General features: G+C 42.5%; 1 pseudogene; it reads right to left on the bottom strand.

Moving 5' to 3' along the window:
* Positions 1 to 9688: 9688 nt before the first annotated feature.
* Positions 9689 to 11765, bottom strand: LOC121461687 (annotated as a pseudogene).
* Between the last annotated feature and the right edge of the window lie 2390 nt (positions 11766 to 14155).

Genomic DNA, 14155 nt, shown 5'->3' with positions numbered 1-14155 from the left:
CAAACCAAGCAAAGTGCAGCGCCAACTGCCGTTTGTTCACTAATCAGTGTGTCGAGCACAGTAGATGAGGGAACGGCACACAGACTGCCAGGTCTGGCAACACACCTGTAATCCTAGCACCAAAAATGTGGAGGCAAGGTCCCGAGACTCCCTGGACAGCCAGGCTCACTTATCTGACCTGCACAGGTCCCAGGGAGACCCTGTCTCAAAAGAACAAGGGTGGAGGACTCCCAAGGTCACCCAGGGTTGACCTCTGGCTTACAAACACACGCACACAGGCACAAGTGTGCATCACCTTCCCACAAAATTATTCAGGAAAAAACAACTGTTCTAACATTTTCAGGCCCTGATCAAGGTATCTAGACACTGATCAGTCAACAGCTGATAATAAAGCAAAGTCCAGACTTTATGAACGTCCTGATGAAAGACGATAACCACCTTCTAGAGTCTTGCTAAAGGATGGAAACTCAGGCCACCCATCTGCTACATCTGCAGAAAACGCAGAGGACAGAGGAACACACTGGACTACATAACTCATGTGCACTCCTGCAGAGTGTCCAACTCCACAGCTGCAGGACCCATGCTTCTCAGCAGGACCCATGCTTCTCAACAGAGGTTGTAAGGAAAAGACGGAAGACGGATCAAGTAAGATTCCCAAACGGATAATAGAACCAAAAGAAAAGCACAGGGAAGGGCTTCTAGAATGGTCAACCACGTTGTATTTGTTACAGTAACTTAGGTAACTATATATTTTATAGTGTGGTTTATATATTTTATAGTGTGGTCAACCAAGTTGTATTTGTTACAGTAACTTATGTAACTATATATTTTATAGTGTGGTTTCCTTTATCTGTGTTTTATCAATGAGAAGTGTTTATTTAAAGAAAATTAACAGAAACTGTTAAACAGTTATGTTTAGAGACCCCCATAAGGAAACTTTAGTTCTTATTTTTATTGACACATATCTGCACAGTCCATAAGGTATATGATAGTGAGATTCAGGCATGCACTGGGTGGTAATCAACTCAGGGTGATTACCATATTCATAAAGGAGTTTCTAGACTTAAGCCAGGCTTTGTCACACACCCCGACCTAGAAACACTTTCCTAGTTGGCTGCTCTCCATCACTTTCAGTTCTGGTTTCCCAGCCAATCCTCAGCTCCATCTGTACTGCAGCCCTGCTGGCTCCACCCACACTTACTTCTTTCTCTAAGTAGCTTGGGCTGTGGTGGTGCTACTTTTTGGATTAATGAGAAAGGTACTGGAATCTCAGGCAGAGAATTCCTCAACTGTTTTTAAGCCAGAATTTCTTTAGAGAAACGTAAAGACAGAGCACATTAGGGCGCAGCACCCGGAGCACGAGACCTTAAATATTTTGCACACTATCATTAAAAGATAAGATGGACTGACTGAAAAAGAAATCCCAGAAGCTGATGGGAAGGGGATGCCGATCTGGAGTGAGTAACAACTTTCTGGCTCAGCACACAGCGGCTTCATCACATTGTGCTCCGAGGACGCTTTACCTGGTCAGCGTCAGTTCCTCTGCCTTAAGATGAAGACTAAGAAGGGCCAGTTTAAGACAACTGATGCAGTTCCTGGCTCCGGAGCAGGATCTATAACTGCAACTAAAGCATGCATCTGGGAGGGCATCTTTCACGCAGCCGAGAGCTACAGCTCGAAGGCTAGGAATCCAAGGGCAGGAAAGTTAAATGGAGCAAGATGGTGATCCCTCTCTATGGGGCTCGTAGTAAAATACAAACGGCAAATACACCCGTAAGGATCAGCAGAAGGAAAACACTGTGCTAATAAATTCACACGAGGAAAGTGGACTGCTATCATTTTATAAAGCACCAGAATCACAAACAGAAAACTAAAACAGAGCTCTATGTGAAGGCCAAGCTTCTATAAAACAGCAAATAAAAACAAGCTCGCCAGGCTCACCACACACTCCCTGCCACAAGACCTGACACCTACAGGGAGCAGCACTATGGATTCAAATAAAAAGTCCGGGGCTGGAGAGATGGCTCAGTGGTTAACATCACTGGCTGCTCTTCCAGAGGACCTGGGTTTGATTCCTGACACCTACAACCATCTGTAACTCTAGTTCCAGGGGATCTGGCACCCTCTTTTAGACTCTAGGGACACCAGGCACACACAAAGTGCAAAGATATACATGTGGGCAAAAAGTCATACAAATAAAAGTTAAAGCAGAAACAAAAATAAAAATAACTTCTTTTCTCAAAGCCTTCAATGTCTACTGACAATTATTATTTTAAAAATATGAGCCAGGCAGTGGTGGCACATGCCTTTAATCACACCACTTGGGAGTCAGAGACAGGCAGATCTCTATGAGTTCAAGTCCAGCCTGGTCTACAAGAGCTAGTTCCGGGACAACTATGGTTACACAGAAAAACCCTGTCTTGAAAAATTTAAATAAATAAATAAACAAACAAAGAAACACAAAGTCTCACAAATAACTTATTCCTATAAGTAACCAAGAAAAGCTAATGATATTTTATAAATAAGGGTGGTATCAACATCTCTTTAATTGAAATGGGTGGGGGCGGCAGGGAAGGAGAGGTGAATTTTAAAAGTCAGTGAGAAAGTTAAAAAGGAAACCTTTAAAGATCATTATTTTTAGGAATGGCTGGCTATATTACTGTAGAATGAAAAGTCCACACCCCAAAAGTGTGGGAATCCTCAGAAATGCCGACAGTCGTCTTGAGAAACCAAGGAAGCATCTTCTATGTGATATTCAAAGTCTGTGGCGTTGGGCCATATTTTTTTATTTTTTCATTCTCTTAATTTGTATTTTATATTTTTATAAACATATTTACATATGTTTACATATTTACAGAGGTATTCCCACTATCTAAAATAAACATAAGATATACTCAATAAGCATAAAATAAATATACTTAGGAGAAATAGGCTCAAAGTGTTTTACTTATAGCATATGAATTAAAATTAAAATTGTTCAGGAACAGCGTAGTCAAATGTAACTGGAGCTAAGAAAGAAGCATCAAACGGTCTTTCCAGGTCAAGGAAGTAAAAGCAGTGTTATGAACACACATCGCTTCAAGCCGAGGCCTCCTGGAGGCAAGAGTTCTACCATTTGGGTACACTTTCAGCCCCTGAAACTTTTCAGTTATTTTCCATTTCCCCCACTACCAATTCCAAACCGTCTCACTTTTTCTAACAGAACATTTCCGGAACTTGAGCCTTTACAGCCCATCCAACCCTTATTAACTCATGTTCTGGAAAGGACTCTACCCTGTTAGAAACTCTTCCGCTGTCACCGTGCTCAAATCGGGAAAGTTGTCCTTTGTGTGCTTGGAGAACTTCCAACTATCTCCCAAAGTGAACGTGTTTATTATCCATGATTTTAAATATCTGTCCCAGCCTCAACACGGTCCTCTCTCCACAGACCAACTGCAGTGCTTTATTTAAATAAACCAGGCAAATACTTTATCCAGTTGTCTAGGGCTCACCCTCCGGTTCGCATTCCTGAGGCGCAGTGACAAACACACCCCCACACAACCAACCCCAGGTTTTTCCTCCAGAACTCCCTTCCAGGCTCCTTCTCCTGCGAACACCTCTGACTCCTGGATCAACTCTCCCTCCTCATCTTTCCAGCCCATTAGCACAATCAGGATCACACGTGGGCCTTTGACTGCAGCCACAGAGTTGCCCTTTGCCTAGTCTGAGTCCTGCGGCCCCCGCGGGATAAAGACTATTTGTGGCATCGTCCTTATACAGATTTTGGATGTCACATCTCTTGCACGATTATTCCTTCTATAAAACAGAAGGAAGCAGAGCATACTCATCAACTGTTCAATATTGGTGCTGATCTGAGCCATCAGAGCTTCTCTGTGCTGCTGAGCTCTATCTTCTATGGCCCTTCCCATAAAATAGTGCTGAAGTCGTTCTTGTGCTTGTGCATGGAGCTCTCTGCTGGCCACTTCTGACATCTGAGAGTCCTGAAAACACATGGCAGAAAACTTGTCATGAGGACAGATAGATCAAAATATGCTTTACCTAACCACAGAGCAGAGCTTCTAGAATTCATAACAGTCTCTTGTTTTATCTATAGAATCTACTGCAAGTATTAAACTGTCTATAAATTTGTAGCTTTAGTTGGGTATAGTCAAGCCTGTAATCTCCATGCAGAGGCAGAGGCATGTCAATCATGAGTTCAGGGCCATGGTGATATCTTGTCTCAAAAAACCTAAAAGACAATTAAATAAGCAAACAAACCAACCCATAACAGAAACAAAAATGTAGTCACCAAACCAACCAGTCAGAATTTAAATAACAACTTCCCAAACCCTGACTTTATATAACAATGTAGGTGTGCAAGTTTCTTTTTTTAAAAATTAACTTATTTTCTCTTAGAGTTATATGTATGTGTGTTGAGTCTGTACGTAAGCATGTGCACCATGTGTATATGCTGTGCCCTCAGAGGTTAGAAGAGGGTGTTAACATCACCCTGACACTGGAGTTATAGAGGGTTGTGGGTCTCCAAGTTGGTACTAGGAAATGAACCAGAGTCTCTGTAAGAGAAACAAGGGTTCTAAACCACTGAGCTCTCTCTCTCTAGGCTCCAAGTTTCTCTTTGGTATGTTTCCAAGCATCATTTCTACAAAGACATTGATATTAGGAGACAATAATCAAAAGTACATTATATAGAAGAGGAACAAAGCCAATTCCTTTTGTTTGAATCCCATTTGAAATACTATTTTACTTCTTATCCATCCCTACTCTAAATGCATCTATATATACCACAGTGTTATAACTGGTGCCGCTTTCACAGAATGAGGGACAGAAATCTGCTAAAAGAACCTATCCTTTAGACTATTCGGATAATTTAAGGGTAAATTAGTGACAATTTGAATAAGAATGAAACAATCCTAGTCTTATAGCTGTTAAAATTTCTGATACCACAGCTTTCTCAAATAATTATGTAGTCCTGGCCCAGTTGGGAACTTACCTTTCAGTTACAAATCTTATCAAAGTGCACTAAAATCTGTCCAAAGAAACATTTAAAATATAACAAACCAGGGGGCTGGAGAGATGGCTCAGGGTTTAAGAGTACTGGCTGCTCTTTCAGAGGTCCTGACTTCAATTCCCAGCAACCACATGGTGGCTCACAACCATCTATAATGAGGTCTGGTGCCCTCTTCTGGTGTGCAGGCAGAACACTGTATACATTGTTTATCTTTTAAAGAAAAAACTGGGGTATTCATCAGAATTACACTCATCCTTCCATATCTGTAAGATCTACACTCATATTCGCCTGAATCAAAGTATTAGAAATATTGCATCTATGCTGAATTCAAATATATACAAACTTTTCTTGTCATTTCCTTAAAAGGTATAGTCAAAGAACAATTTACACAGTCTTTACATTGTATTAGAGAATGTAAGTAACTGGAGGTGGTTCAGAGTATGCACAAGGATATGCAGAGATTACATGGAAGAACTAACCATTGGATAAAAGGAACCTGAGCACCTGTGAATTTTGGTATCTTCAGAGGTTTAACAATAGTTCCTAAGGGGATACTGTAGAACTGCTAACTATAGTGGTATATTGTTTGTGTTTTAATAAATAAATGTAAATGGAGACTGTTCTTTCATTCCCAGCCACCCAGACCCAAATAATCACACAGAAACTATATTAATTACAACACTGCTTGGCCTATAAGCTAAGGCTTCTTATTACCTAACTCTTACATCTTAAATTAACCCATTTCTATTCATCTGTGTACCCTATGAGGCTGTGGCTTACTGGTAAAGTCTGAAATCTGTCTCCTTCAGCAACTACATGGCATCTCCTTGACTCCACCTACTATCTCTCTATAGCTCTTCTATTTTCTGCCCTGACATAGGCCAAAGTAGCTTCTTTATTAATCAATATTAATACAACATATTCACAACATACAGAGAGGAATCCCATATCATCTCCCCTATTCTGTCTAAATAAAAAGGAAGGTTTATCTTTAACAGAGTAAAATTACATATAACAAAACAGGTATCAAGCAAAAATTACAGTTATAATATTTTTTGTGAGTCTAAAGTTTCACATAATTTATCTTTCATCATAACTAAGGAAAACTATAACTATTTAGTCTTCAGTTCTATCATAGACCCCACAAGGATATAGTATTACCTAAGTAAACAGGAAGCACATTGTAACCAACTTCCAAAACTCTAGAATTGACAGAGATCTTGCTGCCTGGACAGTCATCCAAAGTTCTTCTGTAATGTTGGGTCATCCATCTTTAGCCTACAATCCCATAATATCCAGCACACTTTTCCATGAAGCAGGAAATCTGAAGATCTGTCCTGCCTTATAATGGTGTGAAGCAGAAACCCTGAATTCCATCTTTTAGAAAGTTCAGCAGTCACTTCTCTGTGGGTCCTGCCTGTCCAGTTCATACAGCATACCATCAAGCAGTCCAGGCAAGAGCAGTTTCTTGTTCAAATGGCTAGCGTTGTCACATAGAAGGCAAACTCCATAACGAGTTTCTTTAATGCCCATCAACCTTTCTGAAGTAATTGGTGCTGTCAGAAGCAGACATGTCTCATTGTCAGGAAAAGCCTGAATTCTTACAAAATTTTAAATGCCATATTCTGTAGGTCTTTGAAGTGTTGAAGATTATCTAACTAAAATATATCTCTGTATATCTAGAAAATCTAATATGACTACAAGTTTGACTATTATAAATGACTATTAATCTGTAACTTTAAGTATATATATATATATATATTACATTTTTAAAGAGCTGTATGAACATAATACCTTAAACAACAGCAGAAATATGTATGGTGTAGGAGGTCCTTCTGTCTATGTGTTGTTTTCATTGGCTGAATAAAGAAACTGCCTTGGCCTTTTGATAGGGCAGCACTTAGGTAGGAGGAGTAGACATAACTGAATGCTGGGAAGAAGGGGGGAGAGAGAGGCGCCATGGAGATGCCAGGTCAGACATGCTGAATCTTTTCCAGTAAGCCACAACCTCATGGTGTTATACAGATTATTAGAAATGGGTTAAATCAAGATGTGAGAGTTAGCCAACAAGAGAATAGACATAATGGGTCAGGCAGTGTTTTAATTAATACAATTTCTGTGTGATTATTCTGGGTGTAAGCTAACCGGGTAGGACAGAACAAGGGGCCCGCTCCTTTCAACAGACAAGCAGCCTGCTCCTCCTCCTGTTACATATATATATAGTTTAGACTAGGCCTTTCACGGTTCAAGAGATCTGACAGTCACTGAGAATTCAGGGACACTGTTTGGGTTGTATTTAAAGAATGTCTTTGAAGGAATGAAGCTATGTTACATAGAACACCAGAATAAGTGGGATCTCAATTGCCCAGGCTGGCACTGAACTTTGAATCCTGCCTCAGTCCTTGTGGCTGGTGTTACAGGTCTGCCATGAAGCCCAGCCATGGGGCTTACTCACTGCCAGTATGACAAGCCTAGCAAAAGCCTCGACGGGCCTAGAAGATGTTCTCTTCATAACCACTTCCAAGAAGTAGATTAAAAGTCGTTAATTGCTTTAAAAACTTTAATTTGGGGGATGCAGAGATGGCTCAGTGGTTAAGAGCACTGTCTGCTCTTCCAGAAGTCCTGAGTTCAATTCCTGACAACTACATGGTGACTCACAGCCATCTGTAATGAGATCTGGTGCCCTCTTCTGGCCTGCAGGCATATATGCAGACAGAATACTGTATACATAATAAATAAATTTTTATAGTTTTGTTTTGCAAAAGAAGTAGTAGTTTAACTTTACACCCATGGTGCTGACTATAAGAACAATTATTCTGCATCCTGAAACTTTTCACAAGGTGTCTCTGTGTAGCCTTGGCAGTCCTAGAGCTTGCTCTGTAGACCGGACTGGCCTTGAACTCAGAGACCCACCTGCTTCTGCCTCCCAAATCCAGGGATTAAAGATACGCACCATCACTGACCAGCTAAGGTTTGTTTTATCTGTGTTGAGTGCTTACTCACAAGTATGCATCTACACCTTGGTGTCCCTGGTGCCTGAAGAGGCCAGAAGGTGGTTCTGGAGGCCAGAAGGTGGTTCTGGAATCCCAGGAACTGGAGTTACCAGCAACTGTGACCACTTGATACAGGTGCTGGATCCAGACTCCTGTCCTCCTTAAGAGCTGTACTTCTTATAACTGTAAGATGATCCCTCTCTTGTTTGTTGTTTGTTTGCTTTTCACAACAGGGTTTCTCAGTAGCTATGGAGCCAGTCCTAGAACTCACTCTGTAGACTAGTATCACATTTAAAAGTCAGAGTGTTAATTCTTCAGCATTCCTGACAACTAGAAGCACATTCACTGAAGGCTGAAGGTGAGGGAGGGGTGGTTTAACTTTAATATCTGAAGAATGACTTCATTAGAGGAAAGAAAACCATCCCATATCAATAAGGATTAATGCAAATTTGGCTAGAAAAAGCCACCGGGTACTCCAAGGGTTGGTTCACTGTGGAAGAACTCGAGAAGAGTACTCTGATGTATACACAAGTCTAAGTATCTCCCTTGTCCAAGCAGTTGTGTAAAATTCAAGATAAAGGTTTTAGTTTTATCTTTCAGTGTCATTTTCCTCACTTTACGGAATGAGGGAAGAGTCCTCTTTTTTCCCCCACAAAAAAGGGAGCCACAAATATACATGTATATTTCCCATGACTCTAATATAATCCATATGAGTTCACAGCTCCTTTTAAGAGAGGCTTCCTGACTCAGCATTAGCAGCAAAAACTGTGGGGCTCCTTTAAGAATCGAATTCCTGGTTTGTTCTGGAAGCACATGCTGTGGCTCTTTTGGGAGGTTCTGTACTTAAATGGGGTTTCTAAGAAGAGTGCTATAGATTGATTAATGACAACATAGGCCCGCTGTGTCCCTGGAGCTGGGTTGGTGAGCATGGCTTGCAGAGGTGGTGAACTTACCTCTGCCATTCTGTATTGGATGGAGCAAACAGGCAGGCCTGCAGAGTTGATCCTAGCCATGCCCACTTAGCATTAAGAAAAGCACTCCTTGTCAGAAAATGATTACAGATATACAATAGGACAGATTCAGTAAAAGATCACTAAATGAGACACAATATGTTTAAAAAACTTAAGTAGGCTTGGAAGAGAGAGGAAAAAGTATAGACCGTTATTAAAAGAAGTAAATAGTTTTAAAAAATAAAACAAGTCTTTAAAGAGACAATAAAAGTAATATAAAAGAGTACAGACAGACATAGATTAAAGGAGTAAAATTAATTTTTAAAAAGCCACATTAAGATGGAATATACACAAAGTCGGAATTAGGCATATTATTGTGTTTTCTTTGAATTTTTTGACTGCAGAGAGACATTTGATTCTGGAGGCTGCTAGGTTAAACCAACATAAAGGTATCTTGACTTCAAAATTTGGGCCTAGGGATATGTTACTTTGGAAAAGAGGTTCTATTTTTGTTTCCACAGAAGAATTATTTTGTCACTGAAAAATGAAATACCTCAGGTTCATAATCTTCTATCCATGGTATTGCTATTTATTTAACTTCTCCCTGGCGCACAAACTTGGGGAAGGGAGATCAGTGCTGAGAGGAGGGAACATGTGCTTGCTTTTCTCCCAAGAAAGCCTTTGGCTGATCAACAGTTGTCACCCTCCTAGGAGCCCTGCCCTGCCGTGCACCTCCATCACGTTAGTATATCCATCTCTGTTTCTGACTCTGAGGAAGGGTCAGGCCAGACAGAGGGAACACCAGGCCCCAGCCTATCCTCCTCTGTCCAGTTTACCACATCAATCTCTTCATCTTCAGAACTGCCAGGACATGGATCCCGCAGTTCAGGGTTAGCAGACACTTCCCTGACTGCACAGGATACAATACCTCATCCATGCCTAGGAACACTTCTAGCCCTGTCTCTGCCCAGTTTGAGCATGGAAGTGAGAGAACCCTGTAAGACCTTTGGGAAGAGTCAGGGGAGTCAAGGTGGAGACGTTTTTCTCCTGACCATCAGTAACTGGGAGCTCGTAATTTCAAGGTCTGGAGTCCAAGAGCTTCTCAGGGAAAGTGACTCTCTGTTCACCTCAGAGGGCACGACAGGGGGGCTGAGCTGCTCAGTTGATTCTGTGTTCTCAGAGGGCATGACAAGGGGGTTAAGGGGCTCAGCTGGCTCTTTGTTCTCCCCAACCAGTTCCCTTTTCAATCCTGCGAGGTCTCTGGGCCAGAGTTGCATATCTGGCAAACACCAATCTTCCCCTTCAATCCAATTCTTTCCTGTTTCTGACAGGTGATAACTTGGGGTTCTGCAGCCTTCAGCCCCAGGACTCTCCAGAGATCCTACTGGTGGTTCAACATCTGAGCCACATAGCATGAAGTCCGGAATCTCTTCAGCTCACTGGTGGCCGCATCGCTTGTGATCCGATACTGCTCAGCTTCACAGGGCTGGCCTAGCAGGGCTGTGTCAAACGTGTAGGGCTCGCTGCAGTCGATGTTCAACACAGGTTCCTTCCCTATCAGCATTGGACTGGACCCAAACTCTGACTTCACCACAGGATGGTCTGGGGAGTCACTAACAGAGAGCAAAATGTCCTGTAGCCCCGAGCTCTCTGGGGAGTCCTGACGCAGCTGTGATCTAGCAGGTATTTCCTGCGTTTTGACTGAGGCCAGCAGAGTTCCTGAAGGTTCTCGGGTGTTTCTGAGGGGAAGCTCCTGCACCACCTCCCAGGTACCACTGACAATCTTCCTAAGTTTTACGCTCCCAACCTGCCCCCTTCTCTACAGAGCTGGACGTGAGGGCTCTGATTTCCTAACATCTGATGGGTCTGGAGCGCTCTGTAGAGGACTGACGTCCCCTGACTTCTGCTTGTCCACAGCCTGTGCTGCTCTGCTTACATTTCTCTGCCTCCAAAGACTCCGGCCAGGAGCTGTGGGCACTGAACTGGGACCACTTAAAACGCTCGAAGGCCTAGTTGTATAGACACGGGGTGACGGCTTTGAGCGGCTCAGCCCGATCTTGCTGGGCAACAGTTGCTCATCCACAGAAGGGTACAAAGCGGGATGGCAATGTGCTGTAGGACCAGATCAGGGTCACTCTTGTTCTCCTTAGACCCTTCCTCTGGCTCGGTGGAGATGAGCTTCTTTCTTGAGTCGAGCAAACCCTGGCTCCCTTCTTTAATAGAAGGGTCTCTGGTAAGCTGCCCACTGTTGTTAAGCTGCTCTTTTTGTGAGGCCCCTCTTCTTCCCCTAAGGACTTTAACCTCACTGCTCCAAGAGGACCAGGAGTCTGGAGGGCAGGCAGTGGAGCTCGAGGGCGGCGGCTGGGTGCGACCACTCTGGCAGAGGTTGGTGCGGCACTGGGTGGTTGGAGGCACTCTATGTTTAGTCTTCGGCCCTGGGGAGCCTTTACTAACTTCCCACCCTCCAGCTGAAGGGTTTCCAACTTGGAGACTCAGAGCACTTCCTGGGCTTCTTCCTGAGATACTTCCGTCTCTGAAGTATACAGGAAATCTATCAGCTTCCTAAGTGTCCTGATCTCTGGGCCTCCCAGTTCCAGCACCACCTTCCAACCCTGAACTGGCCTTTCTCGCTCCAGACGTTTTATGAAAAAGGGACTACAGGCAGACAGGATGCCGCAGTGAGCTGGGACAGCCTCACCCTCTGCCTGCAGAAGGGCATAGCAAAACACACTGCTCTGCCGCTGGTGCAGAAAAGCTAACCCGGAGGAACTAGGGATTCCTGTAAAGGATTTTGGAACTGGCAGGAGAGCACATGTTGTATTTGGTTAATAAATCTTCTAAGTTTTCACGGCTCAGATTGTGCACGGCTGTGTTTTCTTTTTCCGGTATGATTATGGAGTTTTCTTTTCAGGTAGCACTGAAGAGTCCAAATAGTTCACGTCAAAACTGGAATCGTTCTGCAGTAAATCCGGTCCTGTTGTCCTGTGTTTCCTCTGGTCCAGTTGTTTTGCTTCCTCCCAATGTCCAATCTCTATAGTCGGGAGGTTGCACAAAGCAGCACAGGTGGGCTCACCGCCTCATGCAATCCTGAAACCAGGCAGCAAGGGTTAGGCGGAGGCAATGACGTCACAGAAGGCCTTCTAAGCTGCTACTTTTAAAAGTGTATTTTCCTGTAGACATCTCCTTTTGTTTGCTGGGTATTTCCTACCTTATAACATTTTGCACCATTGTGTGCCCTTTCTCAAGAGTGTTCCTGCACTTGATTGGGAATGACTATTGATTCTTTGTATTTAAACACACTCTGCCAGGCCATGGATGAATGCTTTGCACATAGTAAATTTTCCATAAGTAGTGAATGAGGAATATACATCTGGGATAGTAATGGATGCTTGATTACAAAAGAAAATTCAGAGAAATTCTTTCACATAGTTGGCTGAAATCAGAACTGATAACTATTAAAACAATTGTCTCAACATAAAGTATCTTATTTGAGGATACATTAAAGGACCTGAAGTTTACAAAAAGAAATGTCATCAAAGCAGATGTTCTGTGACATCAGAGGAGAACGAAAAGCTGCGTGGCATATTTTACAGACTAACATACACCGGTGTGTTTGATTCAGCAGACAACATTAGTCTGTTCTGGCATATTTTAAAGTTTTGTTTGTGTGGAGAATTGACTCAGTTGTTTAAGAGCACTGGCTGCTCACAGAGAACCTGGATTCAATTCCCAGTATCCACATGGCTGCTCACAATTCTGTAACTCCAGTTCCAGGGGGGTCTGAGACCTTCACGCCAACGCACGTAAAATGAAGTTAAATTATTTTTAAAGATTTGTAAGTGACTGATGTGGGAGCAAGTGTACAGGCTGCTGAGATCTTATGTTTTCATGTACTCTGTATTGCAGGAGGATGTTTTTATTTCTCCAGGCTTATGTAACAAGTGAACAAAAAGTCTGACTGTTTTCACTTTCCTTTTGAGATGTGCTGGCCAGGTATTTTTGTGAAGATTTAATCGAAACATAGCTTCAGTTCGTGCAATCTTGTTTCATCTGTAGTACAGAATTGCTGGATGTACAGATTTACTACAAAACTTGATTTTTGCCCATGCTTCACCTGCATTTTGGGGGTGTGTGGAGGGCAGTACTTTTTCAATAACAAAAGCAGGCTGGCATTAAACTGCTTTAGAGCTGAGCGTATCTTTGAGCTGGTCTTCCTGTTTCCACCGCTGCGGTGCTGGAATTATGGGCAGGCGCCAGCTTCACCTACATTTGAAAGATTGCTGAGTATCCAGGCTCCTCTGTAATGCAGTGTTTCTGCAGAGAATTAAAGCTGTACTTTACATATCTATCCGTATGCCCTTAGCCCAAGGAAGCAAGTGGAACGCAGAGAAGTGACCATAAGGGTCTCAGTCTTAACAACCCTTTGAGCTCTAGGTAAGGAGCAAATGAAAACCCCGAAGACCAGTGGTGGAAACAAAATAGTTCAGGGCTTGGGAGTGTCCTGGACAGCCAAGTTGTAAGCATGGAATTTTACAAGGGTAACATGACTACGATGTGTCGTGGACAGAGGTCATCAATGACCACTGACTTGCTGAAGGTGGTGCTTTTAAGTTTCTGCATCAATTGACACCCTGATTTTGTCATCTTTACCTTTAAAAAATGTCCAGTTTTAACTGATGCTCATTAGCAAATGTCCTATTTACCTATTTAATCTGAATAGATTTTCTTGATTTGGCAGAAGCGTAGGAAAATTGGGTTTGTAGTCCAAACAGCTGCTTTAAAGAAGCCAGTTTCAACGGTTAAGATAGAATGGAGGAATCTTTCCAAGGCCATAGAAGTCTGATATATGTTTTAAAAAAGTTCCAACATTTCTGTTTAGAAAGTTGAGGGGCAAGGACATGAGCCCTTGCATTATAAATGGGAGACTTAGGGTAATTTAGAGAAACTGATTTGATTTCTGAAATTTGAAACAGGTCCACTGTCTTCTGAGAAGGGTAGCATGTTATAAAAGGATAACCATGACACTGCCTAGGAACTCGGGGTCCCACTCGGATTGCTGTTGCCTTGGGTTTCCCACTCCTCCCAAAGAGCTAAGCAAATCTTAGTTATTTGTTAGGACAGCTTGTTAGAAAATGGTAATGATTGCTAGTCTATTCCTAGCCTTTTCTTTTCAGAAGTCCTTGATGCTATGTATAAACAAGGTC

This window comes from Microtus oregoni, unplaced genomic scaffold (assembly GCF_018167655.1).
Source record: "Microtus oregoni isolate MIOR12 unplaced genomic scaffold, Mior012 000023F_ref0000262, whole genome shotgun sequence".
NCBI lineage: Eukaryota > Metazoa > Chordata > Mammalia > Rodentia > Cricetidae > Microtus > Microtus oregoni.
The sequence above is the reverse complement of the archived record's forward strand: the minus strand, read 5'-3'. Positions and strand labels throughout refer to the sequence as shown.